General features: G+C 46.0%; 1 protein-coding gene across 1 annotated transcript in view; it reads left to right on the top strand.

Annotated features, from left to right (window-relative positions):
- A4GALT (alpha 1,4-galactosyltransferase (P1PK blood group)) overlaps positions 1–12,278 on the top strand; it is a 90,955-nt gene that overhangs the window by 43,791 nt on the left and 34,886 nt on the right. The window lies entirely within an intron of this gene.

Here is a 12,278-nt window from a genome sequence, read left to right as displayed (position 1 = left end):
TTTCAGAGCTGTTGTTCTTGGACACCTTTGGTAAGTCATTTAATGGGGCCCAGCTTGCTAGAATCTTCTATTATGCTCAGTGTAGTGGCAAATTCAGAAGTGCAGGGTCCCTTTGTGACAGTCACAGCCACGCCCCTTCTAAGATTGTACAACCTTGTAAGATATGCAGCCTTCGACTGGGATCCAAAAACAGTGCAGCTGAGAGGAAGGCAGGGGTGTTTCCATTGGACGTCTGAGAAAAAATGCAGGGGTGTTAATCTTTTTTACTCACTCACTCACTCACTCACTCAGACACAAACATTTTGGGTTTCCAAAACATGATACTCTATGGAAGCTTCACCCTCTCAACTCAGCCCCCATGGACAGTTCCCTTCTCACTGAAACAGCCCCCTTGCACACTCTCTTAGCGTCCCAGCATTACCCACTAGCCTTCCTTAAGCCCCTTCATTATATCTCTCCCATCCCACAACAGAAACACCCACACAACCAGCTGGATTGAAACAAACACACACACACACACACACACACACACACACACACCTTACTTCTTTCTCCTCTCCCCCCAACTGATTTTCTTCTGTTTCCTTTCTCTCCACCATGGTTTGTTTGCCCAGGGTCATGCCAGCCTTGTGCCAAAAATGCAGCCTGACAGAGCAGGCTGCATTTGGCAATTCTGCTTACTGTAGAAATTAACGTTCAAGAATTAACAGCGCAATCCGATGGGTCTTTATTTCGAATTCAATTTCCAGAGATCTTGGGAAGGCCGCTAAGGCTGCAGTCCTACGCACACTTACCTGGGAGAAAGCCCAGTTGGCAACTGAACCTAGTGGGACTGACTTCTGAGTAAACATGCCTAGGATTGTGTGATAAATCCTAAGAACTGGCACAAACCAACTCTTACAATGAATATTAATAATTCAATAGCTGAACAAGACATCATCTTGCTTCTCATTTGCACCACCCATCTGCCTCCATCTTTTTCGTGTTCATCAAGATGTGAAAGAAATTTTTCCATAAAATTTCTCGAGCTCCTCCCACCCCTGCACTGTAAAGCACAAAAAGGCGCCAATCCGAAACACACTTACTAAGGAAGCTGGTGTATTGCTGTGGCCCTGTTCTCCTTCCCTGCCCTGGGATTGTGGGCGTGGGATAGGATGGTGCTCTAGCTGGTTCTGGCTGCCAAGAACAAGTTTAAGCATCAGGAGGTTTAAGGGTGATGCAATAATGACCCCCCCCCAAACAAACCTCAGTTAAGGGTATGTAAATCCTCTTTATGTGCGTTTTTCAATAAGAGGTACAGAACAATGGGAGCATATTTTCAAGAGGAGGACAAGGGTCTAGGCCATTCACATCTCCACACCCTTACTTCCTAAAGGCACATTATATCTAAATGGTGTGAGGAAAAAGAACATGATGACGATGATAATGATAACAACTTGTATAATCAAAAATTAAGATTCAAACAGCTCTGTAACTTTAGATTACAAATTAAATTTAAATTTAGATTGTAAGCTTCTAGGGGCAGACACCTGACTTTTTTTTTTGCTTATTTATTGATTTGATAAATAAGTATTTACTCTGTATTTACAAATACTCTGTAAAGTATTTTATTATTATTATTATTATTATTATTATTATTAAATTTATTAATCGCCCATCTGGCTGGTCACCCAGCCACTCTGGGCGATGTACAGCGTACAATAAAACAGTTTAAAACAATAAAATTCTACAGTAAAAACATTTTCTAAAATACCTAGCCCACCCCAAATGCCTGCCTGAACAGCCACTTTTTTAATGTGCGGCGGAAGCTCATTAAAGAGGGGGCATGGCAGAGTTCCCTGGGGAGGGAGTTCCACAGAGTGGGGACCACCACAGAGAAGGCCCCCTCACTCGTCCCCACCAGTCTAGCTGTCCTGGCTGATGGGACAGAGAGAAGGCCATCCGAGGCTGATCTTGTTAAGCGGCCTGTCTGGTGTTGCTGGAGGCGCTCCTTAAGATAGGCTGGGCTGGAACCATATAGGGTTTTAAAGGTCAAAACTAACACCTTGAATTTGGCCCGGAAAACAACTGGTAACCAGTGCAACTCCTTCAGCACTGGAGTGATGTGATCTCGCCGGCGGCTGCCTTTAATCAGGCGAGCCGCCGCGTTCTGTACCAGCTGCAGCTTCCGAACCGTCTTCAAGGGTAAGCCCACGTAGAGCGCATTACAGTAGTCTAAACGAGAGGAGACCAGGGCATGTACTACCGATGGGAGCAGATGGTCGGGAAGGAAGGGGCGCAGCCGCTGTATCAGGTGGAGTTGAAACAACGCTATCCGGCTCACAGCTGACACCTGAGCCTCCATGGACAGCTGGGAGTCCAAAATGACCCCCAGGCTGCGGACCTGGTCTTTCAAGGGTAGCTGTACCCCATTCAACACCAGGTCAACATCCCCCAGCCTCCTCTTGTCTCCCACCAAAAGTACCTCGGTCTTGTCAGGGTTCAGCTTCAGCTTATTCCTCCCCATCCAGCCACTCACCGTCTCCAGACATTTGGACAGGGATTCTACGGCCAACCTTGGTGAAGATTTGAACGAGAGGTAGAGCTGCGTGTCATCCGCATATTGATGACACCGCACCCCAAACCTCCAGATGATAGCCCCCAGCGGCTTCACATAGATGTTAAATAGCATCAGGGAGAGAATGGAACCCTGTGGCACCCCACAAGTGAGCGGCCATGGGTCTGAAACCTCCTCTCCCAGTGCTACCCTCTGGTACCTGCCGGAGTACCACATATATTGTAAAAACCAAAGTCTGTGCATCTTCTGGAAGCAGCTGAAGGCATGTTTATTCAAACTTTCTTTTGGTGACCAGAAACAAGGAAAGATAAAGTAGACTATTGATACATCCTATTGATTAAGGGCGCAATCCTATGCATGTTTAGACAGAAAAAAGTCCTACAATTCTGGGCATTCCCCAGTCAGCTGGCTGGGGAACGTTGGGAATTGTAGGACTTTTTTCTGTCTGAACATGCATAGGACTGTGTCCTAATTAAATAAATAATAATCAGATATGGACAACAATGATGATGTATGTTTTTCTACTTCAGATAAATTAGTAACCCTATCATATGGATGGTATGGGGGGCTCACTCTCAAGTATGCGGGCGGAGGACCCGAGAGCTGAGGAGGAGACAAGAGGAGGCTGCAGAGCTTCCTCAGGCTCCCTCTCTTGCCCCCTTTGTCTGGCCGGCTCTGCATGGTGGATGAGAGGCAGTCGCCAGCCGCCCACACGCCCTTCCTCTGCTTCCTCCTCCCCTAGCAGACGGCGACCTGGCTGGGGGCTGGCTTCAATAAAAGTGCAGGAGCGAAGTCCCGGTGTGACCTGCCACCACTACACTCCTGATTATGCTAGACCTTCTGCTATCATGCCAGGCTGTACTTAATTAACAGGGTACTAATCCAGGACCACATCCAGGATTAATATGGGATAATGGCCACCCTACCCAGGTTCTAGGAATTTAAGGCATTCTAGACTATAGCAGTGTGCCAACTGTGCCCATTCCTAGAGACGTCTGATGGAGCCATGGTCACACATGCCTTAATTACATCCCCTTTGGACTACTGTAATGTGCTCGACGTGGGCCTGCCTTCAAAAACTGTTCAGAAACTAAAGCTGACCCAGAATGCTGTGGCCAGACGGTTGACTGGGACCAGTTACAGGGAATGTGTGACTCCCTCGTTACAGTAGCTTCCCTGGCTACTGGTGTGTTTCCGGGCAGAATTCAAAGTCCTTGTTGTGACCTGTAAATCCCTATATGGGTTGAGTCCAGGCTACCTGAAAGACCGCCTTCTCCCATACGAGCCTGCCCAGGTCCTAAGATCTTCGGGAGAGGCCCTTCTTTTGAGACTGCTGCCTTCAGAGGAGCGTTTGGTGGAGAAAGAGGGCCTTTTCGGTGGCTGCTCCCAGGCTGTGGAACTCCCTGCCAAGGGAGGCTAGCTTCGCTCCCCCTCTCTGCTGTCCTTCGGCCAACAGGCCAAGACCTTTTTATTCAAGCAGGCTATTAAGCAGATCTGTTTTTTATTTTTATATAATCAATCTGATTTCGATATTGACCATCTGGTGATGTCCATGTGTAGAGTCGCCTCTTGTGCTGTTGGAAAAGAGTGTTTGCTATGATCAGCATGTTCTCTTGGCAAAACTTGGCAAAACTCTATTAGCTTTTGTCCTGCTTCATTTTGTACACCAAGGCCATGCCTGCCTGTTATCCCGGTGATTTCTTGACTTCCTACTTTAGCATTCTAATCCCCTATGATGAAGAGGACATCTTTTTTGGTGTTAGTTCTAGAAGGTGTTGTAGGTCTTCATAGAACCGATCAACCTCAGCTTCTTCAGCCTCAGTGGTTGGGGCATAGACTTGAATTACTGTGATGTTGAATGGTTTGCCTTGGATTCGTACTGAGATCATTCTATCATTTTTAAGATTGTACCCCAGTACTGCTTTTCCCACCCTTTTGTTGACTATGAGTGCTACTCCATTTCTTCTAAGGGATTCTTGCCCACAATAGTAGATATGATGGTCACCTGAATTAAATTCGCCCATGCCTGTCCATTTTAGTTCGCTGATTCCCAAGATGTCGATGTTCAATCTTGCCATCTCATGTTTGACCACCTCCACCTTACCTTGATTCATTGATCTGACATTCCAGGTTCCTAAACAATATTGTTCTTTACAGCATCGGATTTTCTTTTCACCACCAGACACATCCACAGCTGAGTGTCCTTTCGGCTTTGGCCCAGCCGCTTCACTCTTTCTGGCGCTACTTGGAAGTACCCTCTGCTCTTCCCCAGTAGCATATTGGACACCTTCCGACCTGAGGGGCTCATCTTCCGGCGTCATCTCTTTTAGCCTTGTGATACGTTCCATGGGGTTTTCTTGGCAAGAATACTGGAGTGGGTTGCCATTTCCTTCTCCAGTGGACCACATTTTGTCAGAACTCTCTGCCATGACCTGTCCGTCTTGGGTGGCCCTGCACGGCATAGCTTATGGCTTCACTGAGTTACGCAAGCCCCTTCGCCACAACAAGGCAGTGATCCATGAAGGGGTTGAGATGGTTAGTTCTCCGTTTTTGTTTTGGTTGTTAAAATTAGGAGGGAAATGAGATGATGTCTGTGAACTCAATGTATGATATACAACTAAGATAAGAAGTAGAGAATAATAATAAGCATTTGTTGTGTAAGGGGAGCCAAAGGTAGATATCTTACAATCCTAAGAGATATTTTAGTGTATGTGTATTGTGTGTTTATGTTGTTGTTGTTGTGTGTGTTTTTTTAAAAATTAAAATTATTATATCAGAGAACTTCAGAGAGGCCCTGACCTGCTCCGGGTCACTTCGTGCCCCTTCTGCTTTGCCTCAGAAAGGGCTCAGAGTGACCCAAACTGCCTGCTTCGACTCGGGCTTCGGGCCAAAGCGGCACACAGCCATACTTTATACAAGCCCCCTCCTTGTATAAGATAGTTAAGTCCAGAGTCTAAAGTTGTCTATAATTGTGCCACTGGAACCAAAGGTGAAACACAAAAGCTTTCAATGGGGTCATTCACACATTCAGATAAAAGCAACCAAGTGATGAGAAATCAATGGGTCAAACTCATCCCCAAGGCTGGGGTCAGTAAGAGTCACTTTGGAAGCAGGACAACCTTGGCTATTTCTTGTTCCAGCCTTAGGCAGAAGCAAAGCAACAAGAGAGAAAGCAATCTGTTTCCATAGAGTCAAAAGTCTATATAGCAATACATTCCAGGAAATCTGCAGGCTGCTGACAACCTCATCAACAGTGTTTTCCTGCAGACCATAGAGCAGGAGTGCGAAACTTGTGGCTTTCCAGATGCTTTGGCCTACAACTCCTATCAGCCAGTGGTGAGGCATGAGGGGAATCATAGAATCATAGGGTTGGAAGGGGCCTACAAGACCATCTAGTCTAGCCCCCTGCTCAGTGCAGGAAGCCCGATTCCCAGGTGGTCTCCCATCCAAGTACTAACCAGGTCTGACCCTGGTTGGCTTCCGAGATCAGACGAGATCGGGTTGTAATCCAGTGAGTTGTAGGCCAAAACATTTGGAGGGCTACAGTTGCCCACTCCTGCCAATACAGTGGACCAATGGACTGGGCAGTCAGTAGGATGGCCACTTAGGAAGTGCCAAAAAAGAGGAAATGTATCACCCAAAAATAGGACAAAAGAGGACACCAATTTGCATGAAATTCACATATGCTAATTTATATGTATATGTTCAAATTTAGACATTGTTACTATAATTTAAATAGAAATACAGTATATCTCACCATAGCTTAGAAGAGGGTGACCAGGTGACCTGTTTACCTTGCTCTGTCTGCTGGTGATAGGCAGCTTCAAGCCCCTGGTCTTCCTTCTGATGGCTCTTTATCTGTACACTGGACTTGGGTTCTTCCAACAGAGGATGCCTTCAAAACAGAGGAGGCTAGGGTGCTTCAAATAGAGGACTTTCCTCTGTCAAAGTGGATAGGTGGTCACCCTATCAGTCAGGCTGCTGTGTGCACTGCTTCTGTCCTCCCTTACCTGAGAGCGCAAGCCAGAATCGATTGTGTGGTTGTAAGGGACCCTGAGGGGTGTTTTCACTTCAGGTAGGGGTGTGCTTGAGGGTAACCAAAGCAGCTTTCAGCATTTGACCTTGTAGAGCTCCCAGATCTGAAGAAATTCAGCGCCATCAGAGCTGTGCACGATGTAAGATTTATGGACATTTTTTTCATTAAGGATTTTGAAGGTGTAATCGTACGCCTGTTTAGACATTCAGAAGTCCCCAGCTATGCTGCCTGAGGAATATGACCCTTTTCTTGTCTAAACATGCATAGGATTTCACCTTAAGAAACTGAAGTCATTCCACTCCTTATCTATATAATCATCCACATTGAATCACATTTTGGGCAGATGGTTCAGCTTTCAGCTTGTTGGACTGAATGTGATTGTTTAAAGCTGCCTTGAGCGGAAAACAAAACCTGCAAGAACAAGTGCAAGAGAAAGATTGCCTCTGCTCCACCTTAAAAGCATCATTCTGCCAAATGTGAGTTAGGATTCCTGGCAAACCCCGAAATGATTCACACAGTTGCTCTCCTTTTTGAAACTTCTCACATCCTCTTAACAACATGTCACAACTTCTAATTGCACAGGAAAGAATCTTGCAGACCGAGTCAGTCATAGCCCTACTATCAGGAACATCAGTTTTCTCTATTCCCCAAAGCAATTCTGAATCACAGTCACCTATTGACTGAATAACATCCCTGTTGCTCAGAGAGACAGTTTCATCAGCAGGGCAACATATGTCAGGACCTGAGGATCTAGCTGAAAACTCTGTCTTGCAGAGGTCTTTTGGTGCCTTGCTATCCAGCCTTGGCCTTTTGGTACTCTTTGGCAGGAACATGGGAACCAATATCCTTTTCGTAGGCTCACTCACCATGGAGAATGGTTCCTCAGGTCAGACTTGAGTTTAGTCCCTGTTTTAACAAAAGCAGTGGATGTGGAAGCAATTCCTTTAAAGCCACTGATCTGATGGACAGGCTGTGGGATATTCTTGCCATTTAGAGATGACAAGCTGAATGTTACCTTTCAGGATGTGGCGAATTCTTGCTCGGGCAGATAGCCCTGGATACATACTGTTCAACATTTTCACAGGTGCACTAGCTCCAAGATGCTGTCTAGCGGTCATAGGATTGTGCTCGAAAAGAGTTGCATTTTTTCCAAGGTTCTGCTGAATGTTTTTCATGTAGAGTTTCAACTATTGGTCCATCCTGATCACATTTTTCTATAATACTTCCAAGCATTTGTGCATTTGAGTCCACTTAATCATCACTGGAATCTGTTATGTCTCCAAAGAACGTAACTGGAGTAGTGGCCAAGGAAAACTGTTTGGTAGACAGTAGAGTGGGAAGAATCATAGAATCATAGAATAGTAGGGTTGGAAGGGGCCTATAAGACCATCGAGTCCAAGCCCCTGCTCAGTGCAGGAATCCAAGTCAAAGCATCTCTGAGAGATGGCTGACCAGCTTCATCTTCAATGCCTCCAGTGTGGGAGAGCCCACGTTTCCTCAGTCTTGTCATACTTGATAGTTCGCTTTACTTGTGGGTTTCTCCCACAAGTAAAGAGAACAAGTAAAGAGGCCTTGTTGTTGTTCAGTCGTTCAGTCGTGTCCGACTCTTCGTGACCCCATGGACCATAGCACGCCAGGCCTTCCTGTCCTGCGCTCTCTCCCGGAGCGTGCTCAAGTTCATATTCATTGCATCGGTGATGCTATCTAGCCATCTCATCCTCTGCCGTCCCCTTCTCCTTTTGCCTTCAGTCTTTCCCAGCATCAGGGTCTTTTCCAGAGAGTTTTCTCTTCGCATTAGGTGGCCAAAATATTGGAGCTTCAGCTTCAGTATCTGTCCTTCCAATGAGCACTCAGGGTTGATTTCCTGTAGGATTGACTGATTTGACCTCTTTGCAGTCCAGGGGACTCGTAAGAGTCTTCTCCAGCACCACAGTTCGAATGCATCAATTCTTCGGTGCTCAGCCTTCCTTATAGTCCAGCTCTCACAGCCATATATACATTACTACTGGGAAAACCATAGCTTTGATTAGACAGACCTTTGTTGGCAAGGTGATGTCTCTGCTTCTTACTATGCTGTCTAGGTTTGCCATAGCTTTCCTCCCAAGGAGCAAGCGTCTTTTAATTTCATGGCTACAGTCACCGTCTGTGGTGATCTTGGAGCCCAAGAAAGTAAAATCTGTCACTGCTTCCATTTCTTCCCCTTCTATATGCCAGGAAGTGATGGGGCCAGATGCCATGATCTTAGTTTTTTTAATGTTGAGTTTCAAACCAGCTTTTGCACTCTCCTCTTTCACCCTCAACAAGAGGCTCTTGAGATCCTCTTCGCTTTCTGCCATTAGGGTGATATCGTCTGCATATCGGAGGTTGTTGATAATTCTCCCAGCAATCTTAATTCCGACCTGTGATTCACCCAACCTGGCGTTTCTCATGATGTACTCTGCATATAAGTTAAATAAGCAGGGTGACAATATGCAGCCTTGTCATACTCCTTTCCCAATTTGGAACCACTCGGTTGTTCCATGTCTGGTTCTTACTGTTGCTTCTTGACCCTCGTACAGATTTCTCAGGAGACAGGTAAGGTGGTCTGGTACTCCCATCACTTTAAGAATTTGCCACAGTTTGTTGAGATCCACACAATCAAAGGCTTTAGTGTAGTCAATGGAGCAGAAATAGACGTTTTCCCCCCACTTCAAAACATCTTGCAGGTTTTCACCAAGTTCTTCTGAAGAGATCCATGCTAAATGCTGCTAAGTCTGTCTGAGCAGCGACTTCTAGAGAAGTCTGTTTCTTATGAAGTCTACCTTCATAAAAAGCTCTGTCACTGTTGGAAGCTTCAGTAGTTTCCATGGCCTTGCTTTCTAATGGACCACTATATCTGGCAGGCCTGTTGTCCAATTTTATCTGCAATGATGCCAAAGAGGTTTGCGCTGTGCAGGTTCCAGGTGAAGAACAACTAGGCAGCTTCTCTCCTTGAGGTTTCTTGAATTTTTGTGGATTCTACACTGCTTCTAAGATGTAGTCATTTTTGTTGATCGAACTTTTCCCTGTGGAACCATCAATACACATCCAGAGTTCCTCCAGTAGCAGCTTAATTTTTTCTTTGTCTAGGTTTGCTACTGGATTCTCTCTCTCACTCTGGGTCTCTGCATTCTTCAGCATTTCCTTTTGCTTTGCATTAGGAAAGCCATCCATCTTTTTCTGTACTTTCTTCAATTCCTTCTTAAGAAGTTTCTTCTCTGCTTTCAACTGCTTGAACTCCCAGATGTGTTTTGCTGCAGCCTTTTCAAGCTTCTTCATTTTAGTTTCCATTTTTTTTTATTCACAGTATGACTTTTGTCCATTTCATCTTTCACCCAAACATATTCCAGATGAGTCTCCTGGTATGTCTTGAGTGAACTCTTTTTCTCCTCCAGCTCTGCTTTCATAGACTCCAGCTCTCCTTGAGTTTAACTTTTTTAGAGGTGATAGTTTCTGGAACATTTGTTCCACTTGCTGATGAAGAGCATTGTTTTCATATAATCATAGGATCATAGGGTTGGAAGGGGCCTACAAGACCATCGAGTCCAACCCCCTGCTCAATGCAGGAAGCCTGATTCCCAGGCGGTCTCCCATCCAAGTCCTAACCAGGGCTGATGCTGCTTGGCTTCCGAGATCAGACAAGATCGGGCACATCCAGCCCTTTGCTCGACATCATAGAATCATAGGGTTGGAAGGGGCCTACAAGACCATCGAGTCCAACCCCCTGCTCAATGCAGGAAGCCTGATTCCCAGGCGGTCTCCCATCCAAGTACTAACCAGGGCTGACCCTGCTTAGCTTCCGAGATCAGACATTCTCTTTTAGCAAACAATGTCATTGCACTGTTGTTGGTATTCTGTCAGCAAGGGGTAAGTATCGATTATCTTTTTCTTTAATGCAATTAAGGCAGCTACATTTGCATTTAAATTCTGTTGGAGGGTCCCACAGTTGGCGCAGGCCTCCTCCATGACCCCTGCTGCGGTCACGGTTGGTGGGGTCTCCCTGGGCATCAAGGCTGTGTGCACCAACCCAATGCCTGTTAGACGCTCCGGACAGCAGTGGCAACAGGACTAATGAAATTCACACACAAAAGCAAGGAAGGCCGGCGGTCACACCCCACACTGTGACACAAGAGAGAGAACTCCTATCTGCATAGGAGAGAATCGAAGCATCTCAGCCACATGAAGCAGAGTGAGAATTATTGTTTACCAATCAAGGTAGGATTTTTTTTTAAAGAATGCTCTCAGCACTGCATTGACATTGCAAAACAGAAATGGGTGAATTATATGTATGAGCAGGGATGAATCAAATGGTACTGAAATTACTTTGTACCACTGTCATCATCCTCTTCTTACCCTCCCACCCCCCAAAAGAACCCTTAATGCAAAATGTGTCCACAAATTCTGGATAGTGTACATATCTATGACATTGCATCTCTTCCCATTCAGAAACTTATTTCAGACTTAGATGTTCTCTGCCATCCAGAGTTCCTCCAGTAGCAGCTTAATATATTAATACGGCATCAATATATTTCAATATAATGAAATATATTGATGCCGTAAATGCTAGTCTGGGGGGAATGGAACACTCCTGGGATAAGGCAGCGATGGTGGCGGGGGGGGGGGGATATTTTGGAGCAAAATAGATAGATGAAATGCAACCTGCTCCCATACCAATAAACTGCAGCATGTAATGCTCAAAAGCGCATCTGACTTTTTAGTTGTGTTTCTAAAAAGGTAGTTTTGCGAGGGGGGGATGTTTTATATTTTACAAAGGACAAATAATAAAGAGGGTAGAATGAAGGAACATTATCTGAATAAACAGCTGTTCTTCTGAATAATTTGCAGAGCCTAGAGCTACACCCAGGATTTAAAAATCAATTCACAGAGCCTCGAGCCTTGAAAATGAATTGGCAGAGGCTAGAGCTGCAACCAAGTTGTAAAAGCGTCTGGAAGAATTCAAGTTGGCTGCCAGTTTTGCAGGCTGCCCCGCCCTCCCAGAATTCAGAAACAAAAATTTAATACACCCACACACACACACACAGAGATTTTGCTCAGCCACACACGACTTCTATCTCCAGAAGAAACCATGGCTCCGGACTCAGTCTCTCGTTGAGTCTGTATCCTGAGTCCTGGCTCTGGCTGCAGGCACCACTGATGTGATGCTGATGCCGTGCTCTGGTAGGGCTGTGCGTTGTCAAGGTCGCCCACAATGGCCTGAGGAGCAGGGAGGGCTCTTCTGTCTTCCTCATTGGCTCCGGCTTGCTGGAGCCCAGGAGGCTTCGAGATGGCCACATCACAACAGCAGGCGTTGTTATCTAAATCTGGGGTCTTGAAACATTGCAGGCCCTTGGGCACACTGGGCATCTTGAAAAAAAATGCCCTGGGCACCAGCACAAATTGGCTGCTGGGGTGTGTGTGCCCCCCATTATTTGTATTTGTGTGTACATGAATATGCTCTCTCTTGTCTCTCTCTGTCTTTTGTCTCTGTCTCTTTCTGATTCCTCTCTATCTGCCCCCCATCTTTCCTTTCCCTTCCCCTCCCTTCCCTTCCCCTCCCTTCCCCTCTCCTCCCTTCCCCTCCCTTCCCCTCTCCTCCCTTCCCCTCCCCTCCCTTCCCCTCTCCTCCCTTCCCCTCTCCTCCCTTCCCCTCCCTTCCCATCCCTTCCC

This window comes from Heloderma suspectum, chromosome 7 (assembly GCF_057233095.1).
Source record: "Heloderma suspectum isolate Gila_16-S chromosome 7, 16-S_ref, whole genome shotgun sequence".
In the NCBI taxonomy this organism is placed as follows: domain Eukaryota; kingdom Metazoa; phylum Chordata; class Lepidosauria; order Squamata; family Helodermatidae; genus Heloderma; species Heloderma suspectum.
The sequence above is the reverse complement of the archived record's forward strand: the minus strand, read 5'-3'. Positions and strand labels throughout refer to the sequence as shown.